The sequence below is a fragment of the Eptesicus fuscus genome, chromosome 16 (genome assembly GCF_027574615.1).
Source record: "Eptesicus fuscus isolate TK198812 chromosome 16, DD_ASM_mEF_20220401, whole genome shotgun sequence".
NCBI classification, from domain to species: Eukaryota; Metazoa; Chordata; class Mammalia; order Chiroptera; family Vespertilionidae; genus Eptesicus; species Eptesicus fuscus.
In genome coordinates this window covers 62,601,855-62,622,732 of record NC_072488.1, presented here as the reverse complement: position 1 = coordinate 62,622,732, position 20,878 = coordinate 62,601,855, and the positions used below count along the sequence as shown (strand labels likewise).

The 20,878-nt window shown below is 45.1% G+C and overlaps 1 protein-coding gene across 7 annotated transcripts in view; it reads right to left on the bottom strand.

Moving 5' to 3' along the window:
• UXS1 (UDP-glucuronate decarboxylase 1) overlaps positions 1-20,878 on the bottom strand; it is a 142,072-nt gene that overhangs the window by 62,915 nt on the left and 58,279 nt on the right. The window contains exon 1 of one of the 7 annotated variants that reach the window (XM_054728077.1): positions 14,388-14,406. The exons of 5 other annotated variants lie outside the window; for them this stretch is intronic. The gene's annotated coding sequence lies outside the window, so the exon portion shown is untranslated. Of the gene's footprint in view, positions 1-5,644; positions 5,664-14,387; positions 14,407-20,878 lie in introns of those variants that run through there. One more of the 7 variants, XM_054728076.1, reaches the window with a different exon arrangement.

The following is a 20,878-nucleotide window of genomic DNA, read 5'->3' as shown; positions in this document are numbered from 1 at the left end:
TGGCCACCCTTCAGGACTGGCAGACAGAGACAGCTGTTTCACTGACACACAAAACAAACAGAGTTAAGCAAATGAGGAAACAACAGAATGCATTCCAAACGAAACAATAAAACACCAGGAAAAAAACATAATAAAACAAAGGTAAATAATTTACCTGATTAGATTTTAAAGTAATGATCATAAAGATGCTAACCAAACTCAGGAGAAAAATTTATAAACATAGCACAAACATAAACAAAGAGAAAATATAAGTACCAAACAGATGTCATAGAACTGAAGAATAAAAAACTAAACTGAAAAATACAGTAGGGGGGTTCAATGGCAGATTAGAAGAAGCAGGAAAAAAAAAGAATCAGTGATCTAGAAAGACAGGGCAGTAGACCTCATCACAAAAGAGCAGCAAAAAGGAAAAAAAAATTAAAAATGGAAGATGACTTAAGGGACATATAAAAAAACATCAAGTGAAATAACATTCATATTATAGGGGTCCCAGGAGGAGAAGAGAGAAAGAATGGGTCAGAAAAGTTATTTGAAGAAATAATGGCTGAAAACTTCCCCAAACTTGGGAAGCAAACAGATAACCATATCCAGAAAGTCAGGGAATTTGAAACAAAATGAACCCAAAGAGACCAAGAGGACATATAAAATATCTAAAGTTGATAACGTTAGGAAAATCTTAAAAGCAGGAAGAGAGAAAAAAACACGTATTAAGAATAAGGGAACCCCTATAAGACTATCGGCAGATTTCTCAGCAAAAACTTTGTAGGCCTGAAGGGAATGACGTGATAAATTCAAAGGACTGAGAGGAAAAATACCCTTCCAACCAAGAAAACACTACCTAGCAACGTTACCAGTCAGAACTGGAGAGACAGGGTTCCAGACAAACAAAAGCTAAAGGTCATCAAAACTAACCCAGTCTTACAAGAAATGCAAATTTTAAGCTGAAAAGAAAGGGCATTAATCACTAACATGAAAAGAGAGTAAAAATCTCTGATAAAAGTATATTAAGAAGATAGTGTATTATAAAGCTAATATGAAGGTCAAATGAGAAGATTCATAAAAATAACTAACACTGTAACAATTAGTTAAGAAATACACAAAATAAAGATGTAAAATGTAACATTAAAAACAAAATGTGAGGGGGGTAAAAATGTAGAGATTTAGAATGAATTCAAACTTAATTTCCTAACAACTTGAAAGACTGTTAATAAAAACACACACACGCTGTTATATGTAAGCCCTATGGTAACCACAAAGCAAAAACCTATAGTTGAAACTAAAAATGATAATAAGAAAGGAATCTAAGCATAACTATAGAAAGTCATCAAACCACAAATGAAGAAAGAGAAAAGAAAAAAAAAGGAACTACAAAACAGCCAGAAAACAATGAACAAATTGGCAATAAGTACATGTAATTATCACCAATTACTTTAAATATAATTGGAATAAATTCCCATTCAAAAGACATAAAGGATCTGAAAGTACAAAAAATTAAGAACCCATATAAATGCTCCCTATAAGAAATTCACTTTACATGTAGACACATACAGAATGAAAGTGATGTTATGGAAAAAGATGTTTCATGCAAATGGAAACCAAAAGCAAGCTGTAGTAGCTATATTTATATCAGGCAAAATAGACTTTAAAACAAAGAATGTAGAAAGAGATAAAGATGCTCATCACATAATGATAAAGGGGTCAATCCATCAAGGAAATATAATATTTACAAATATTTATTCATCCAATGTGGAAGCACCTAAGTACAGGTCTAAAGAAAGAAAGAACAATACAATAATACCACACTGAAGTGAATGGATAGATTGTCAAGAGAGAAAGTCAGTACACAACACACTAAATCGGATGACATTAATAGATATTTTCAGAACATTCTAACCAAGAACACCAGAATACATATTCTTCTCAGAAGAATGGAGCATTCTCCAGGATAGATCCTATAAATCATATTAAGCATCTTTTCCAACCACAAAACTAGAAAGCGATTTCAAGAAAACTGAAATAATAAAAAACATGACAAGATTAAACAACATGCTGCTGAACCAACGGTTCAACAAAAAAAACAAAAGTGAAATAAGAAATACCTTGAGCAAAAGGAAATTCAAATACAGTACACCAAAATCTATGAAATACCATACAGAAAAAGCAATTCTAGAAAGGCCTAAAGGGCAAAGGTGTATTCAAGTAAATAAAAGCTGATGGGTCTGGGGTTTCAGAGAGCCTCTCCGCTAGAGAAAGGTTACTGCCTGGCTCCCCCATGCCTTCTAAATTTATATTTCTTGTCTAGTGTATTCATTTGTGTGTCAGCTCTTCTCTAGACCTTAAACCCTAGCTGCAAATGGATGCAGCATTCACATCCGGCGCCCAATGTGGGGCCTGGAGAAGAAGATTCACCTGAGTGAAAAACGAAGAAAAAAAGGGAATTCATTGGAAAGGTGGGATCATTGAAAAGGTGGGGGAAATTCGCTGTGCACAAAGCCCGTGCCAGCTTTGCAAGTCACGAACCGTAAAGTGAGCGGGAATGTCTTTTATTTCAGCCAGGCTATAATGGGAAAGAATTTGAGTAAAAGGCAAAAACATCATTATAAGTTTTAAGTTTACATGCTCAAGAATAAAGAAATTAAAATGTCAAAAGGTACTCTCTTAAATCAGGCTCAAAGAAAACGAGTGCCCTTGTCGTCTTTAACTATGTGGGCTCTTGTTCAAACTGCATTATGCCTAATTCGTATTGGGGATCAAAAGTCTGTAATACCTAAGGCCCTAGATCCTCCGACTCTAGTGTGGAAAGGCTCAACAGCTAGAGAAAATGGGGCTATCTGTCCTTTTACAAAAGGGCTCTTTAATGCTTTGTCTGAAAATTACCATATGACGACTTGGGACAGGCAGATTTTAGCTAAAGTAACTTCAGACACCAGTCGATGCTATGAAGAGCAAAACAGAATAAAATCTGTGAACAATGGACTAACATCTAGGCTGCATTCTGGCTGTAAGTCCCAGGCAAATGTAAAACTTCTGAAAAATTCCATGAAAAGAACTCTGATTTATTAAGTCTTGTCTATGTGTTATGGAGGCTTATCTGTCTTTGTTGTTTGGTTTAACTTGTTCATTAGTCTATCCAACATGTCTTTAATTTAATTTAATAGAAAAGAAACAGTAGATGGACAGGCTATTACTAAATTTCCCCAGAGCAAACAGAATGTAGGAATGGGGAAAAAGAGAATATGAGCGATACACGTGCCTAATAACATAGGTTCTAGGAAAATTCCCTAGACAAAGGGAAGTAACTAAAAAAGGCCGCAGCCCATTAATTACTAGGTCTTTTGGTGATCCTGTAAAATGGACGCCCACTCTCGAGAGTGTTATTAAAATCTCATTTTCGCCATGTTTTTATTTCCCAGTCCGTCATTTGAAACTTGGTTAGATGAGACATTTCTCACAATTTAAGGGATACATCTGGGATTTCTGTACCCATGAAGAGAAAAAGGCTAGCTTAAGAGAAGGTGCGCCCTGCCTGATTTTGGTTGGCCTCTTGGACTGAGCCCCGTCTCTTTATGGATACTATAGAATAATCCTAAGACTGTTTTTCTTTAAAATATGGCAAAAATGACACAATGAAAATATGCAGCTGTATTTGGACAATAAGATTAGTGTTTCCATAATAATGGGCAGTTCTTGAATAATAATGGACCGTATTCCAAGGTTAACATTCAAGCCACTGAAAGTCATTAAGTTATCTCTGTTACAGAATTTGCAAAAAAAAAAAAATGCCTTGGATAATAATAATTGCATTTAAAATCTCAAAATTGTTAAAATATAAATAATTAGATGTAACTAAAATGAAAGATTTGTGGTGGAGCTTTTCAGTGATAATTACAGGTATATCGATGGTGGGGGTCCAGTCGCTCCGGGGGAGACTGGTTGTGCTCTCTGTTGGAGGAGGGGGCCGGTCGTGTTTCCCACAGCAGTAACCTTAGATGTTATCTCTAAGGAAGAATGTGGCAGTTTTAAATGCGAGCGAAGTGACCTGGAGGCCTACTTCCCTCCTCCCCCTACCCTTTCGCCAGCCTCATATGTCTAAACATACTTTTCCAAAGTCTTTGGTAACTTAAAACTTTAGAACACTGCTGAATTAAATGGTAAAAATTATTAAATATTTAGATATTTTAAAATGACAAAATACTGAAATATTTTTTAAATATATTTTTATTGATTTCAGAGAGGAAGGGAGAGGGATAGAGAGATAGAACATGATGAGAGAGAATCATTGATCGGCTGCCTCCTGCACGCCCCCCACTGGAGATTGAGCCTGCAACCCAGCCATGTGCCCTTGGCCAGAATCAAACCTGGGACCCTTCAGTCTGCAGGCCAACGCTCTATCCACTAAGCCAAACCGGCTAGGGCAAAATACTGAAATATTAATTTGAGTTTGCCTCATATGAAAAATCTAAAGTATAGATTTGAATCTATTAATTAAACATGTCTTGTATTTTATTTGAAATATATCTTTTAAAATGTGAAGGTTTTACTAACCTAAGAAATGCTAAGCATTTAACGAGCCACCTAAAATTTAAGGCTTCTAAAAGTTAAAAGTTCAAATTAAATTGGGAAAGATTATATAATTATAATAATCAAATGCATAAACTATAGAAATTCATTTTTGAGAAAAATAATTCTGGATTTTTTCTAGAAAAATTAGGAGTTCAAAACATATTATAGTCCTTATGTATACTACGTGTGGTAAAATTTCAACCTAGGATATAATATTTTATTGGCCTGATTAAAAAAGAATTAATTCCATGGTCTGAACCAAATTTTTAATATAAAAACCAGTTTAAATTTAATTAATACCTTTTAGAATAATTACAAAAAGTGTATAATATAATCTTTGGGTTATGTATATTTCATAGTCTTTCCAAGTTAAATATCAAGACTTTAACCAAGAGATATCTTTGGGACATTTCAAGGGCCCAGAAATTATTCCAGGATGTACTCTCTTCTTAAAAGAAGTATTTTTGAACTAAATTAGGCCGATATAATATACTTGAAATCACGTGGGAAGCTTTATCAAATAAAAATTAATAACTGTGTTCTATTTATATACATATATTTTAAATGTTATCCAAGTCTCAACCTCTAAGGGAGGACAGGACAAAGTTACTGAATACTTCTTAAGCACATTATTCAGCAACGGAATTTTAAATTCCTCAGACAGCTTGCTCTTCAAATAGGCTAGGGGGATGGGGCAACATCTGTACTCGATAGGTTAAATGTATGAGTTTTTGTACTTTGCTTTTTCAATAAAGATGCCTACTTTAGTTACTTAATAAGTTAACTTTTTACAGTAAAATCAAGGTCTCATATAAACTCATTTTATAAGCAATTGGTTCTAACAAAGTCCAAAGTTAAATTTCCATACATATGCAAATAAGCACTAGCCAAAAAGAATACTGTTTAAAAGTAAATTTTAAGCTTATTAAAAAGGAGAAATTTTAAAATCTCTTCCGCTAATATTTACAAAGTAAACTAATAGTTATTATTCAAGCATTAAATCTCACCATTAATAAGATATCATAAGTAAAAGGAGTTACTTTTACTTGATATGTATGCATTGCAGTATTGGCCAGCATACCTCTCTCCTCTTGGTATTTCTAAAAAGCAACCAAGTTTGTTGATCTGTTTAAAAGAAAGAAAAAGGTTTTTTAAAAGAAATTCCCTAGGAGAAACCAAGATGGCGGCATAGGTGAAACACCTAACCTGCAGCCGGGCACAACAATTTCAAAGGCACAACTAGAGGTCAGAACGGACATCGTCCAGAACCACAGGAGAGCTGGCGGACTGAAATGCCCACAGCTGGGGGGAAGGAGAGGGCCACGGGGACAATCGGGGGAGCCGTAAAAGCCTGAGGTATGGAGAAACTGGCGGAGACACGAGCGCGCGCGCCTGCGGGGAGTATGGAGCCGGAGAGGAGGGGGCGGCTGACGGCCTGGCCGGCGTTCACTGGCAGGAAGGAGATAAAGGCTCCGGAGTGCGCTAAGCGCCGGCTCCGACTGCACTGAGCGCCAGTTCCGGGCGAAACCCTGGGAAGCCAGGCGCAGGCTGGGGGAATGAATCTGGGCTGTGGGGCGCAGGCACAGAGGAGCGGCGGAAGGCAGAGCTCCAGAGGCGCGCACGGGAAGGGGCGCAAAGGACGGACTGTTGCCTGCGCCACTGAACTGCCCTAGCGGGAAGGAGACATAAGCTCAGGACCGTGCTGAACCCCAGTTCCGACTGCACTGAACCCCAGTTCCGGGCGAAACCCTGGGAAGCCAGGCGCACGCTGGGGGAATGAATTTGGGCTGTGGTGGCGGAGGCACAGAGAAGCGGCAGCTCCAGACGCGCGCACTGGAAGGTGCGCAGAGGACGGACTTTTGCCTGCGCCACTGGGTGGCCCTGCTGGGAAGGAGACAGGGACGCCAGACTGCGCTGAGACCCAGTTCCAACTGCACTGAAACCCAGTTCCAGGCGAGAATCTGGGAGTCCAGATTCATTAGGGGATGAAGTGGACTGTTAGGCAGTGGGCGAAATTCCAGGGCGCGTTTCTCTCAGAGGTGTTTGCAAGGAATACAGAGGGACACAGACACAGGAGCCTCATAGGGCGGGGCTGACAGGAAGCCAAGGTTGTAGGCTCCACCCTGTAGCTCCGCCCCAGCCAAGCTGAGCAGAAGCTTTTTCCTGCTGAGTGCCTCAGGTAGTGGCTGACCCACACTGCATTGGAGACCCAGAAATGAGGGCATCTAGTGGTTGGTGGGAGATGACACCAGATTTCAATCACTTGCATAAGGGAGGCATTCTAGAGACAGACTCAGTGAGCGCCAAGGCATTGCTGCATCAAGACCCGGCCCACAAACATGTCTCCTGCACAGCAACTCTTCCTATATGGACAAAGAGGGTCCTCACGGCCAATTGGCCTGGAGGACAATTCCTCCCAGTGACACCAACAACAATCAAGACTTAACTGTACAAAGGAGGACCAAGATGGAGACATAGGGCGGCAGCCTGATCGTTGCCTACCACAACAATATTGAGACTACGACGGGAGAGCAGAGCAGACACCAGCCAGAAAGACCGGGGGGCTGGCTGAGCAGATGCTCTACAACTAGAATAAAAGAGAGGGGTATGCAGGATGATGCTGATGCCGGTGACCCAAAGTCCACACTTTAAGAACTATGGCTCAGGCGACACAATGGTGGCCTGGAACGTGCTCGGCGCAGTTCCCCCGGCGGTCTCCGGCTAAAGGGACGGCTCCACTTGCTGCCGAGCACGAACAGACGAGCCCCTGGGAGACATGGGGTGGGAGACTCCGTGCTTGCTGACCTCCGAGTCCTTCAAGAATCTCAATGCCCCGAAGTGGCCAGGTGCGCACGCTCAGCGACTGGCCACCGTTGCAGACCCAAGGGCCGACGCAGCGACACCGGACCAGCCCACCGCCGGGCACCGGGCACACCGGAGCCTTGCCGAGCCCGCCGCCCAACGAGTTCTGCGGCAGCCGCCCTGGAGCTCTGAAAAAATGACCAAAGGAATTGCTGAGAGGGAATTGACCAACAGGAATTGGGATCAAGAAGACGAAACCCCGCTGAGACCCGAGTCCAGGCGAGCCTGCGAGCCTCTGGGCTCAGATGTGGTCACACGCCTCTGGGTCTAGGTGAGGCCTCACGCCCCTGGGTTTGGGTGAGGCCACACGCCCCTGGGTCCAGGTGAAGCTGGATTCCGGGTTCGGGTGAGGCCATGTGCCCCTGGGTCCGGGCAAATCTGAACCCTGGGTCCGGGTGAGGCCGTGGGCCCCTGGATCCGGGTAAGGCTGGGTCCCGAGTACGGGTGAGGCCGTGAGCCCCTGGATCCGGGTGAGACCACGCGACCAGGGGTCTGAGAGAGGTAACGCGCCCCTGGGTCCGGGTGGCTTCGTGCACCTAGGTCCAGGTGAGGCCACGTGCCCCTGGGTCTGAGAGAGGCCACGCACCCCTAGGTCCGGGCGAGACCATGTGTCCCTGGATCCGGGTGGGGCCTCGTGCACCTAGGCCCGGGTGAGCCCAAGTGGCCCTGGGTCTGGGAGAGGCCAAGCGTCCCTGGGTCCGGGTGAGACCATGTGTCCCTGGATCCGGGTGAGGCCTCGTGCACCTAGGCCCGGGTGAGCCCAAGTGGCCCTGGGTCTGGGAGAGGCCAAGCGTCCCTGGGTCCGGGTGAGACCATGTGTCCCTGGATCCGGGTGAGGCCTCGTGCACCTAGGCCCGGGTGAGCCCAAGTGGCCCTGGGTCAGGGAGAGGCCAAGCGTCCCTGGATCTGGGTGAGACCATGTGTCCCTGGATCCGGGTGCGGCCTCGTGCACCTAGGCCCGGGTGAGCCCAAGTGGCCCTGGGTCTGGGAGAGGCCAAGCGTCCCTGGGTCCGGGTGAGACCATGTGTCCCAGGATCCGGGTGAGGCCTCGTGCACCTAGGCCCGGGTGAGCCCAAGTGGCCCTGGGTCTGGGAGAGGCCAAGCGTACCTGGGTCCGGGTGCGACCATGTGTCCCTGGATCCGGATGAGGCCTCGTGCACCTAGGCCCGGGTGAGCCCAAGTGGCCCTGGGTCTGGGAGAGGCCAAGCATCCCTGGGTCCGGGTGAGACCATGTGTCCCTGGATCCGGGTGAGGCCGCGTGCACCTAGGCCCGGGTGAGGCCACGTGCCCCTGGGTCTGGGAGAGGCCAAGTGTCCCTGGGTCCGGGTGAGACCATGTGTCCCTGGATCCGGATGAGGCCTCGTGCACCTAGGCCCGGGTGAGCCCAAGTGGGCCTGGGTCTGGGAGAGGCCAAGCATCCCTGGGTCCGGGTGAGACCATGTGTCCCTGGATCCGGGTGAGGCCTCGTGCACCTAGGCCCGGGTGAGCCCAAGTGGCCCTGGGTCTGGGAGAGGCCAAGCATCCCTGGGTCCGGGTGAGACCATGTGTCCCTGGATCCGGGTGAGGCCGCGTGCACCTAGGCCCGGGTGAGGCCACGTGCCCCTGGGTCTGGGAGAGGCCAAGCGTCCCTGGGTCCGGGTGAGACCATGTGTCCTTGGATCCGGATGAGGCCTCGTGCACCTAGGCCCGGGTGAGCCCAAGTGGCCCTGGGTCTGGGAGAGGCCAAGTGTCCCTGGGTCCGGGTGAGACCATGTGTCCCTGGATCCGGGTGAGGCCTCGTACACCTAGGCCCTGGTGAGCCCAAGTGGCCCTGGGTCTGGGAGAGGCCAAGCGTCCCTCGGTCCGGGTGCGACCATGTGTCCCTGGATCCGGATGAGGCCTCGTGCACCTAGGCCCGGGTGAGGCCACGTGCCCCTGGGTCTGAGAGAGGTCAAGCGTCCCTGGGTACGGGTGAAGCCAGATCCTGGGTCCGGGTGAGGCCGTGCGCCCCTGGATCCATCCGGGTGAGGCTGGGTCCCAGGCCCGGGTGAGACCACGCGCCCCTTGGGTATGGGTGAGGCCACGTGCCCCTTAGTCTGGGTGACGCCGTGCCCCTGGGTTCGGCCAAGACCAAACCAGAGGGAGTCGGACCTCCATTACCACCATTTGTCCACCATCCAGAGCTGAGGGGTCAGTGCTGACATGTACACATAAGGAACTACTGGACATTGAAATTGGGTCTCAAAAGAACTGTTGGTCCAGGGGGAAGCTCGCTACAGATTGATTCATTTGCCTGTCAGCATAACTATTATTGCTCGTCTCACATTCAGTTCTTATTAGTATATATCTAGTGACATATGATCTCGCTCATCTAGGGGAAATGATGAACAACATAGACTGAGGAACAAGAACAGAACCAGAAGCAAGGAGGCATCGATCGGACTATCGGGCCTCAGAGGGAGGATAGGGGGAGGGTGGGGGGAGGGGGAGAGTTCAACCAAAGGACCTGTATGCATGCATATGAGCCTATCCAACGGTTAAGTTCAACAGGGGGTTGGGGCATGCGTGGGGAGGGGGGTGGGATGGGAATGGGGGGATGAGGACAAATATGTGACACCTTAATCTATAAAGAAATTTAAAAAAAATAATAAAAATAAAAAATAAAAAATAAAAAAATAAAAATAAATAAAAAAAAAAAAAAGAAATTCCCTAAATGTGGCCTAGAAATTACTCTGGGAGAAAAAACAAAAGGAGATTCCCTTCAAATATCTAGAAAGCTGTAATTAAAAATCAATCTAAAATCCCAACTTGTAAAACAAAAAAGGGGGGATAGTGGAGAAATCTCCTGTAAATAAACTAGATCAAGCATTAATTACTTTAAATTTTTTCACTTGTAATGCTGATGGCCAGACACCCATGGAATTATACTGGTGTCAGAATAAGCCAAAGGAAAATGGTCTGGTTAAATAGAAAGATCCCGAGTCTGGTTTATGGAAGGGTCCCTTTATTAACCTTTGGTAGAGGATATGCTTGTGTATTTCCAGAAAACTCCTCCAAGCCCGTGTGGATTCCCGCAACATGAATCCGAAAAAGGACCTTGCACCCTGAGCCTTACCCTGTACCTGTGACTACAGACGACTGACTACCTCAACCACAGATAGCAGTAGCCCCAAGCAACACGCTGACAAGACAGAGGAGAAACAGTCCAGAGATGGGATATGGTAAACACGCCTTGCCATGCTAGCAGTCATCAGCTGTGCATCGGTGCAGGTTGCCCTGGACAAAGCCAAAGAAGTTCAGACCTGCATTGCCATTGCCCACCATTTGTCCACCATCCAGAACTTGAATATCATTGCTGTCATGTCACAAGGGGACAGTGATTGGGAAGGGGACCCATATAGAACTGATGGCCCAGAAAGAAGCCTACTACGGACTAATTCCTTAAATACCTGACAATTTCTAAAAGGATATAAAAGAACACAATTCTTTTCATTGTATCTCCCTACATTTGCCTTTTAGCATAACCACTATTGTCTGTCTCATTCTGTTCTTATATGTTTAATTCTAGTCTGCAGATGCAGAATATAAAGTCTTAAAAGGACCTGAGCCCTGCAAGTGGCATACACCTTTCAAGATTTATTAAGAAAACAAAAAGGGGGAATTGCTGGAGGCAAAGACCAACAGTAGTTAGCATAATTATGCAAGAAGTCCACTGGAAGGCTAATGGACTTTGATATTCAGCAGGGCTGAAAGTCAGCATATTGCCCTGCTGTTGGCCGAATGGCTAAAGGCAATCCCTTAACCTGATAATACTTTTATTGTTTACCAAACTTTACCATTGATATACCTGTTTGTATTCTTAAAGGGAAAATGTGTATTCAAGTAAATAAAAGCTGATGGGTCGGGGTTTCAGAGAGCCTCTCCACTAGAGAAAGATCTCTGCCTGGCTCCCCCATGCCTTCTAAATTGATATTTCTTGTCTAGTGTATTCATTTGTGCGTCAGCCCCTTCTCCAGAACTTGAACCTTAGCTGCAAATGGATACGGCATTCACAGAGATCCAAGTTGGCAGCAAAGTAGGTGGAAGCTACACTCATCCTGAATAACAAACTGAAGATTATGTAAAGAGAACTCTTATAGCCAAGGATTTACAGAAGAAGCCGCATTGAAACTGGTAGGAAGGGTAGAGACACAAAAGGGCTGGCTCCGTCCACACAGGTAGTGGCTTAGGTTCTGCATGGATATCTCAGCTGTAGGAGTTTACCCTGAGAAGCATGGGGGTCACAAACCCAAGCCGGGCTCCCTAGTCCAAAGAACCAGAGTCAGGAAGAGGCGCCAGCATAGCATCTGGCTGAGAAAAGCAGGGATTTCTGTCCCTTAGAAAGAGACAGGAGTCCTCTAAAAGGGCCAAAACACAAAATCTCCTTCACAGGCACTCACCCTAGGGTCTGGCAGAGGGAGGGCAGAGCAGACTAGAGTTATGTGAGGGGAGAGTGGGATTTGTAGCTCTGGGGAGAGAGCTGAAGAGCCAGCCACATGGCTCCCTGAGAAGAGCTCCTCTCCTACACTGCAGACTCCATCTTTGTTAGCTGGAGCACTTCCTTCCATATGCCAATAGCCTGGGGTATTACAATAGCCCCACCCTGTGGAGCTTGCGCCTGCTGAGGAGTCTTCTGGGTCTGGGTGTAGAGGTCTGGGCAGACTCAGAGAGTGTTAGTGATTGAGTTGTGTGGGTTTGAGGCAGGGGCCATTCACCCCACTTTCCCGTGAACCTGACTGGTGCTTAGCCCTCACTGGAGATCCTCTAGCTCCACTCTCTGGGCTCCACACAGCCTCACCCTTAAGAATTCTGGTGGCTCCACTCTGCCAAGGTCTGGGTTGAATCTAGACAGACTGACTTGAATGGCTCTGGCAAGCAGGCCACTCCCCACCCCTTCCACAAGCCTGGTTAGAGCCTCTCCGACATAAGACATCCACTAGCCCCATCTTTCTGACTCACAAAGGCTGTGTCCTGCAGAGCTGTCTCCTCCCAGCACAAACGGGGGCAGGCTGAGTTGTGTGGCTCTAGGACATGGGCCATTTTTCCCTTGCACATCCAACTAGAGCAGAGCCTTACGTTCACACAGCCAAATCTTGCTCTATTTGGGTCTGAAAAACTCTGCTGGCCTCATCCTGATGACTCCCTTAGACCTTGCCCACCACAAAGGTGTGTGGGGTGTATGGTATACCCTAGGACATTTGCTGAGTGGCCTCAGACCCAGCACTGAAACTGAGTTTGAACCTGAATCAATCTGATGAACACCCCTACCTAGTTACTCACTGAGAACCTAGCTCAGGTAGTGCAAGAGGTTCTTTCAGTGACTAGCCTAGCAGGCAGAGGCAAATGGAGGTGGATTTCAGAATGCCTTAGGTCTTTGGCTGACCTACTCCCAGGCCCAATGCTGATAAAAGCTAGCCTTGTTGTGAAACTTAGTCCTTTCCATGCACATTCAGGCTAAGCAAAGGCAGCCACAAACTAAATCGTTTGTAGCTCCAAAAACATTGCCCACAGCCAATCATAGGCAGCATCTGACACTGACAACCAGTCACAGGCAGCATCTGACACTGGCCTGCACCACAGTGCATCCGAAGAGGCCCCAGAACTTAAACACATCAGTGGCCAGCTTCAGACATCAGCCCAGGATCCAATTATCTTCACTAGTGACACATCCAAAGGGAGATCTCTGCAGATACCAGACCCTTCTGAGGTGAATTCTGCTTCATGAAATCAGTACCTGCACAGCAGGCCATACACTGTGGTTGAGGTTGATCTTCACAGTCAGCCAGACACAGGGTTGACACCACACATGAATAAGCCAATAACAACCAAGACTCTATTGCAACAGAAGAGCCCACATAACCCACACATGGGACATTCCTGTAGCACCCAGATCAGGTGATCAAGGAAACTGCACCACTAGTATCATAGGACACCTACTAAGGCCACCCTCCAAAGACTAAAATATAGAAACAAATACAAAGATGCAGCCAAAATGGGGAGACAAAGAAGCATATCACAAATGAAAGAACAGTAGAAATCCCCAGAAAAAGACTAAATGAAATTTAGGTAAGCAATTTATCAGGACAGACTATTAAAAAAAATTGTTATAAGGATATTCTACGAACTTCGTGTGAACTTCAAGGAACTTAGTAGGAATGACCACAACATGCAAAGAGGACACAGAAACCATAAAAAAGAACCAGTCAGAAATGAAGAATACAAAATATAAAATTAAGAATACACTGGAAGGAATAAAGAAAATTGGAGGAAGTGGACAAATGAATTAGTGATTTGAAAAACAAGGTAGAAAAGCTACCCAATCAGAGCAACAATAACATTTTTTTAATGAAAATAGTTTAAAGAACCTTAGGGACAAAATGAAGTGTATCAACATTCACATCATGGTGGTAGAGAAAGGAAAAGAGAGAGAGCAAAGAATTGAGAACTTATTAGAAGAAATAATGACTGAAATTTCTCTAGCTTGGTGAAGGAAAAAAACACACAATCCCAAACAAGATGAACCCAAGGAGGCCCACACCAAATACATCTTAATTAAAATAGCAAGGTTAAAGACAAAAAAGGATCTGAAAAGTAGCAACATAATGAAAATTAGGTACCTAAAAAGGAGCTCCCATAATACTTTTAGCTCATTTCTGAATAGAAACATTTCAGTCCAGAAGGGAGTGGAATGAAATATTCAATGCTGAAAAGGAAGGACTTTCAACGAAGACTACTTTACCCAACAAAACTAAAATTTAAAATTGAAGAAGACTTAAAGATATTTTCCAGACAAATGAAATCTAAATGAGTTTGTTAAGACCAACCCAGTATTATAAGAAAGGTTAAAGGGCCAATAAAGAGAATGAGAAAAAAGAAAAAAGCAAAAAAAAAAAAAAAAAGATAAGGAACATAGTTAAATAAATAAAATAGCAATAAATACATACCTATTAATAATCACTTTAAATAGTGTAAATTCTTCAATCAAAAGGCATAGGGTAGCTGAAAGGATAAGAAAAAAAGAGCCATATACATGCTGTCTAAAAGAGAGCCACCTGAGAACGAAAGATATGCACAGACTAAAAGCACAGGGATAGAAAAAGATATTTCATGCAAATGGAAAGGGGATAAATATCTGGGATAGTGATAATTAGACTTTATTTTTAAAATTTTTAAATATGTTTTTATTGATTTCAGAGAAATAGCAATACCAATAAGAAAGTAAAACCAATTGGCTGCCTCCTGCATGCCCCCTATTGGGGATTGAGCCTGCAATCCAGGATTGCGCCCTGATCATAAATCAAACCAGCACCCTCCGGGTGCATGGGACAATACTCAACCAACTGAGCCACACTGGCCGAGCTGACAAAATAGACTTTAAACAAAGGTTATAGTAAGAGACAAAGGAGGACATTACATAATGATAAATGGAGCAATCCAACAAGAGAATATAATCCTTATAAACATTTATATACCCAATGTAGTAATATAGAAATATGTAAAGTCAACCATTATTGGACATAAAAGAAGATACTGACAATATTACAGTTAAAGTAGGAGATTTTATCACCCCCACTGACATCAATGGAGAGATCCTCTAGATAGAAAATCAATAAGGAAATGGCAGCTTTAAATGACACAATAGATCAGATGGATTTATTGATATCTTCAGAGCATTTCACCCCAAAGCAGAATAACATACATTCTTTTCAAAGTACACATGTCCTTTCTAGCATACAACACATGTTAGGACACAAAACAAGTGTCAATAAATTTAAGAATATTGAAATTATATCAACCATCTTCTCTGACCATTAAGCGTATGAAACTAGAAATCAATCACAATAAAAAACTGAAAAACTCACAAAAGCATGGAGGCTAAATAACATGTTACTAAACAAAGAATGGGTTACCAATGATATCAAAAAAGAAATCTAAAGATACGTTGAAACAAATTAAAATAAAAAACAACCCAAAATCAATGGGACAAAGTGAAAGCAATCCTGAGAGGGAAATTCATAGCTTTACAGGCCGACCTCAAGAAGTAAGAAAAATCTCAAATGAACAATCTAACTTTACACTTCAAAGAATTAGAAAAACAACAAATAAAGCACAAAGTGAGTAGAAGAAAGAAAATAAAAAAGATGAGAGCAGAAATAAACAAGAGAGTCTAAAATAGCAACACAAAATATCAATGAAATCAAGAGCTGTAAAAAAGGAGGAGCTCTTACCCTTTAAGACAGCATGGACAGACCTGGAGATGATGATACTAAGCAAAATAAGCCAGTCAGAGAAAGACAACTACCATATGATTTCACTCAGATGTGGAATCTAATGAATAAAATAAACTAACAAACAAAAGAGAAACAGATTCATAGAGAGTAGACTGTAAGCTGTCAGACATGAGGAGGGTTGAGGAGCTAGGTGAAATATGTACAGAGATTAAGCAGGGGGAAAAAACAACATACAAACTTATAGCCCTGGCCAGTGTGGCTCAGTTGGATGAGCATCTTCCTATACACAAAAAGGTCACCAGTTCGATTCCCATTCAGGGCACATGTCCAAGTTGCGGGTTTGTTCCCAGTCAAGTGCATATGGAAGGCAACTGATATATGTTTCCCTCTTCTCTCCCATCTTCTACCTCTAAAAATAATAATAATAATAATAATAATAATAATAATAATAATTTTTTTCAAAACAAAACAAAACGCATACTCACAGACAATAGTATTTTGATTACCAGAGATAAAGGATTGCTATGGGAGGAGATAGGAGAGGGTACAGAGGAGGATAAATGGTGTTGGAAGGAGATCTGACCTGGGTGATGATCATACAATATAATATACAGATAATGTATTATATAATCATACACTTGAAATCTATATATTTTTATTATGCAATGTTACCACAGTAAATTCCAAAAACATTTTAATAGTAATTTTTCTAGCAGTCCAGGAACAGACCTGGCTGTTGCTGCTCAGTGGTTTGAGCGTCGGGCCATGCACTGGAGAGCCACAGGTTCAATTCCTGGTCAAGAGCATGTACCTGGGCTGGAGGTTTGATCCCTGGACTCAGTTGGTGCACATGGGGCAGGCAACCAATCAATGTGTCTCTCTAACATTGACGATTCTCCCCCTCTACCCCCACCTTCCACTCTCTCTAAAAATCAACAGAAAAATATCCAATCTTCCTCTTGCCCTAAACAGGAGATGTCTTGTGAGGGCCCAAACAAGATGGCACTGGTCACCTCTTTGTTCTTTTTGTCTTTTCATATGAGCTCCTCATCTACCATCAAGGTCATCTACCCAGGTTGTATACTGAGGAACTGGGATTCGTTTGACCCACAAACCCTTAAGGAAAAGCTCCTGATCTTTTGTACTCATGCGTGGCCTCAATATAAGCTTGCAGATGGAGAGACATGGCCCCCAGAGGGAAGTACAATACATCTTGCGACTAGATCTTGCCTGTAGGAGGGAAGGGAAGTGGTCTGAGGTTCTATATGTTCAGCCTTCTTTGCTTTAAGGGACAATCAGAAATTGTGGCAGCAGTGTAGAACTGACCCCTCGCTTTTGGCAGCACTAATCCAAAGCGGTACCAGAGAATCAGAACCCCCTAGGGAGACAGCAGAGTCTAGCGCTCCATCAAGTGTATCTGAATCATCTTGTCCTCCTTATCCAGGACCCCCGGGGGGGACCAGTCCCACCTAGACCAAAGGAGACTAGGCCACCCTGCCCTCAGCTACTCTCTGTCTCCTTCAGGTGGTGGCCCAGGGAGAGCTCGAACTCACTTAGGTTCAGGTACCACTTTCCCTACAAGACGTAAGACAAATTAAGATGGATTGGGGGAAATTTTTAGATGACCCTGACAAGTACATAGAAGTTTTCCAGGAGTTAACACAAACCTTTGATTTGTCATGGAAGGACGCAGTGCTTCTCCTAAGTCAGACTCTGTCAGGGTCAGAGAAACGGTCAGTCACAGAGGCAGCTCAGCAGTTTTGAGATGAATACTTAGCAAATGCTGGTGGGGCCTCCCCTGATCAGATTGACCCATTACCCCGCTGGCCAACAGGCTGTCCCCTGGGAAGACCTAATAGCTTGATGATGAGCTAGAAGATGGGAATAGGAAACATTTTCATGCCTGTGTGATTCAAGCGCTAGGAAGGTACCGCTCCAAACCCTTGAGCTACTCTAAATTGTCAACTATAGATCAAGGGAAGGATGAGAATCCCTTGGCCTTTATGGACAGACTCAGGGAAGCACTGACGAAGTACACTTCCATGTCCCCAGACTCTTTGGAGGGCCAAGTTATTTTGAAAGACAAATTTGTTAGCCCCAGACATTAGCAGGAGATTACAGACATTGGCAACAGGCCCTGATAGTACCGTAGAGAACCTCCAAAAAATCGCCACCTCAGTCTTTTACAACCGGAATCAAGAGGAGGCCGAGGAGAGGAAGGCCAAAGGTAAAGAGAAGACTGCAGACCTGGTTGTAAGCGCTCCAAGAGGCTGTCAGAAATCAGGGACTCAGGGGACGCAAGTCTCCCACAGTTACTTGCTACAACTGTGGCTAGCGAGGGCATGTCCAGAGAGACTGCCCGCAGGGAAGCAGCAAGCCACCCATAAGCCCTGTGCTATCTGCAAAGGGAACCACTGGAAGGTGGACTGTCCAAAGGGGCGCAGGCCGCCATGGGCTGATCCGGCATCTCAGATGGTCCAGCAGCAGGACTGATGGGCCCTGGGGTCTTCCCACCTGGCTCTGACATGAACTGTCATCTCCACCCAGGTGCCCCGGGTAACCCTGACTGCTGAGGGCAAGGAAATTAGTTTCCTCCTCAGCACTGGAGCCACCTTCTGTGCTTTCCTCTCCAACCCTGGCCTACCCTCATCCCATACTGTGACTGTTAAAGGCCTGTCTGGGGGGCTGGTAACTAGGCATTTCTCTCATTTCTCACATGCCTTCCTTATTTTACCAGAAATTCTGACTCCCCTATTGGGGCTAGACATCTTGGCCCGTTTTGGGACCAACATTTGCATGGCATCAAAATAAGTACTCTGCGTATCGTTAGTAGAGACTGAAATTGACCCCAAAGTGTGGGCAACACGAGGGAAAGTTGGCAGAGTGGTTAGGGCAAACCCGGCTCAGAGCACCTTAGGGATTCAGCTTCCTTTCCACATCAGAAACAATACCCTCTCAAGCCAGAGGCAAGGAAGGGATTACAAGCTGTAATAGACAATTTTAAGGCCCAAGGCCTGGTAAGACCTTGTAACAGCCCGGGCAACACTCCTATTCTGGGCATCCCAAAGCCCAATGGAGAATGGAGGCTTGTCCAAGACCTCCGACTCATTAATGAAGCAGTCATCCCTATACATCCTGTGGTTCCTAATCCATATACCTTGTTGGCCCCAATTCCAGAGGATACTGAATGGTTACAGTCCTAGACCTTAAGGATGCCTTCTTTTGTATACCTTTGCATCCCCACTCCCAGTTTCTTTCTGCATCTGAAGATCCCTCAGACCAGTCTACCCAGTTAACTCGGACTGTTTTGCCCCAATGTTTACAGATCGTCCCCTTGTTTGGTCAGGCCTTAGCTCAGGGCTTATGCCAATTTGAGCATCCACAGACTCCAGTTATACAGTATGCTGGTGACATTCTGTTATGTGGCCCCTCAGAGGAGATCTCTCAAGAAGATACAAGAGCTTTGCTTAACTTCCTGGCAGAAAGAGCATATAAGGTCCCAAAGTCCAAGGCACAACTTTGCCAGACATCTGTACCATATCTGGGCTTGGTTTTAACAAAGAGAAGTAGCTCTGGGGAAGGTAGGGCCAAGCCTATTTCTTCCTGCCCTCTGCCCCATCCATGTCTTAAAACAACTTAGAAGCTTGGGGGCATTACTGGATTTTGTAGATTATGGATTCCAGATATGGAGAGCCTGCCTGTCCTCTAAATGAGATAATCAAAGAAGCACAGCAAGAGAACTTAACTTTTCTGGAGTGGGAGCCAGCAGCTGAATGGGCAGGCCCTCCTTCAGACTCCAGCCCTGGGCCTTCCCACCGGCCAGGATTTCAATCTATATGTAACTGAAAGGGGAGGCGTGGCCCTCGGGGTCTTGTCTCAGCTCTGAGGCCCTGTACAGCAACCAGTGGGATACCTGAGTAAGGAATTAGACATCACAGCCAAGGGCTGGCTAGCTTGTCTCCGAATAGTAGCAGTGGTAGTCCTGCTGCTACCAGAAGCTACCAAATTAACATTGGAGGAGACTTTACCGTCTGCACCCCCCTCCCCACCCCCATAATGTGTATCTCTTAGCCTCTAAGGGCGGACTTTGACTCTCAGACAGCGGGCACTTTTATTAGAGGGGCTGGCTGTCCAGTTAAAAACGCCCCACACTGCCCTAACCCGTTTGGCTCAGTGGATAGAGCGTCAGCCTGTGGACGGAAGGGTCCCAGGTTCAAGTCTGGTCAAGGGCATGTACCTTGGTTGCGGGCACATCCCCAATGGGGAGTGTACAGGAGGCAGCTGATAATTGTTTCTCTCTCATCGATGTTTCTAACTCTCTATCCCTCTCCCTTCCTCTCTGTAAAAAAAAAAAAATCAATAAAATATATTTTTAAAAAATTTTTTTAAATAATTTAAAAAAAACGCCCCACACTGAATCCAGCCACCTTCCTTCCCAAGGAGGGTGAAGACATAGGCATGACTGTGAGCAGATTATACTTCAGACTCATGCAGCAAGGGAGGACCTAAGAGAAACCCCCTTAGAGAACCCCGAGTTAATACTCTTTACAGACGGACGCTCCTCTGTGGAGCAAGGGGTCTGGAAAGCAGGCTATGTGGTTGTAACCTTTGACATCATTATGGAAAGTGCACCCCTCTCTCCTGAGACTGGTGCCCCGCTGGCAGAGCTGTCTGCCTTCACAAGAACCTTAGAGGTAAGCCAAGGTCAGAGAGCAAACAAACATTTACACAGACTCAAGTATGCAGATTTGGTCGCCATGCCCAGGTGGCTATTTGGGAGGAAAGACACTTCCTGACGGCTAACGGATCTCCCATTCAATATCATAAGGAGATCGGTAGGCCCCTATCAGCAGTCTCCCTTCCCCTAGCAGTGGCAATCATACACTGCCGAGGACATCAGAAGGGCATGGGCAGGGTTTCAGAAGGAAGCAGGAAGCTGACCTAGCTGCCAAGGTGCTGCCTGGGGCCAGTAACTGAGAATATGGGAGACCTTTAATCTGGGAGGACTCTCTTCAGCTGGAAAGGATGGGCCTTGCTCGGGGACACTCTCTGCATACCCCAGAACGGAAACAAACCGAGGAAGGTAAACTTCTCCTCCCCGAGGCAGTAGATGGAAAGTTATTCGAACACTACACCAGGCCTTCCACCTGGGGAGTGAGGCGACCCATCAGATGATTCAGCAGTTGTTCATAGGCAGGAATCTC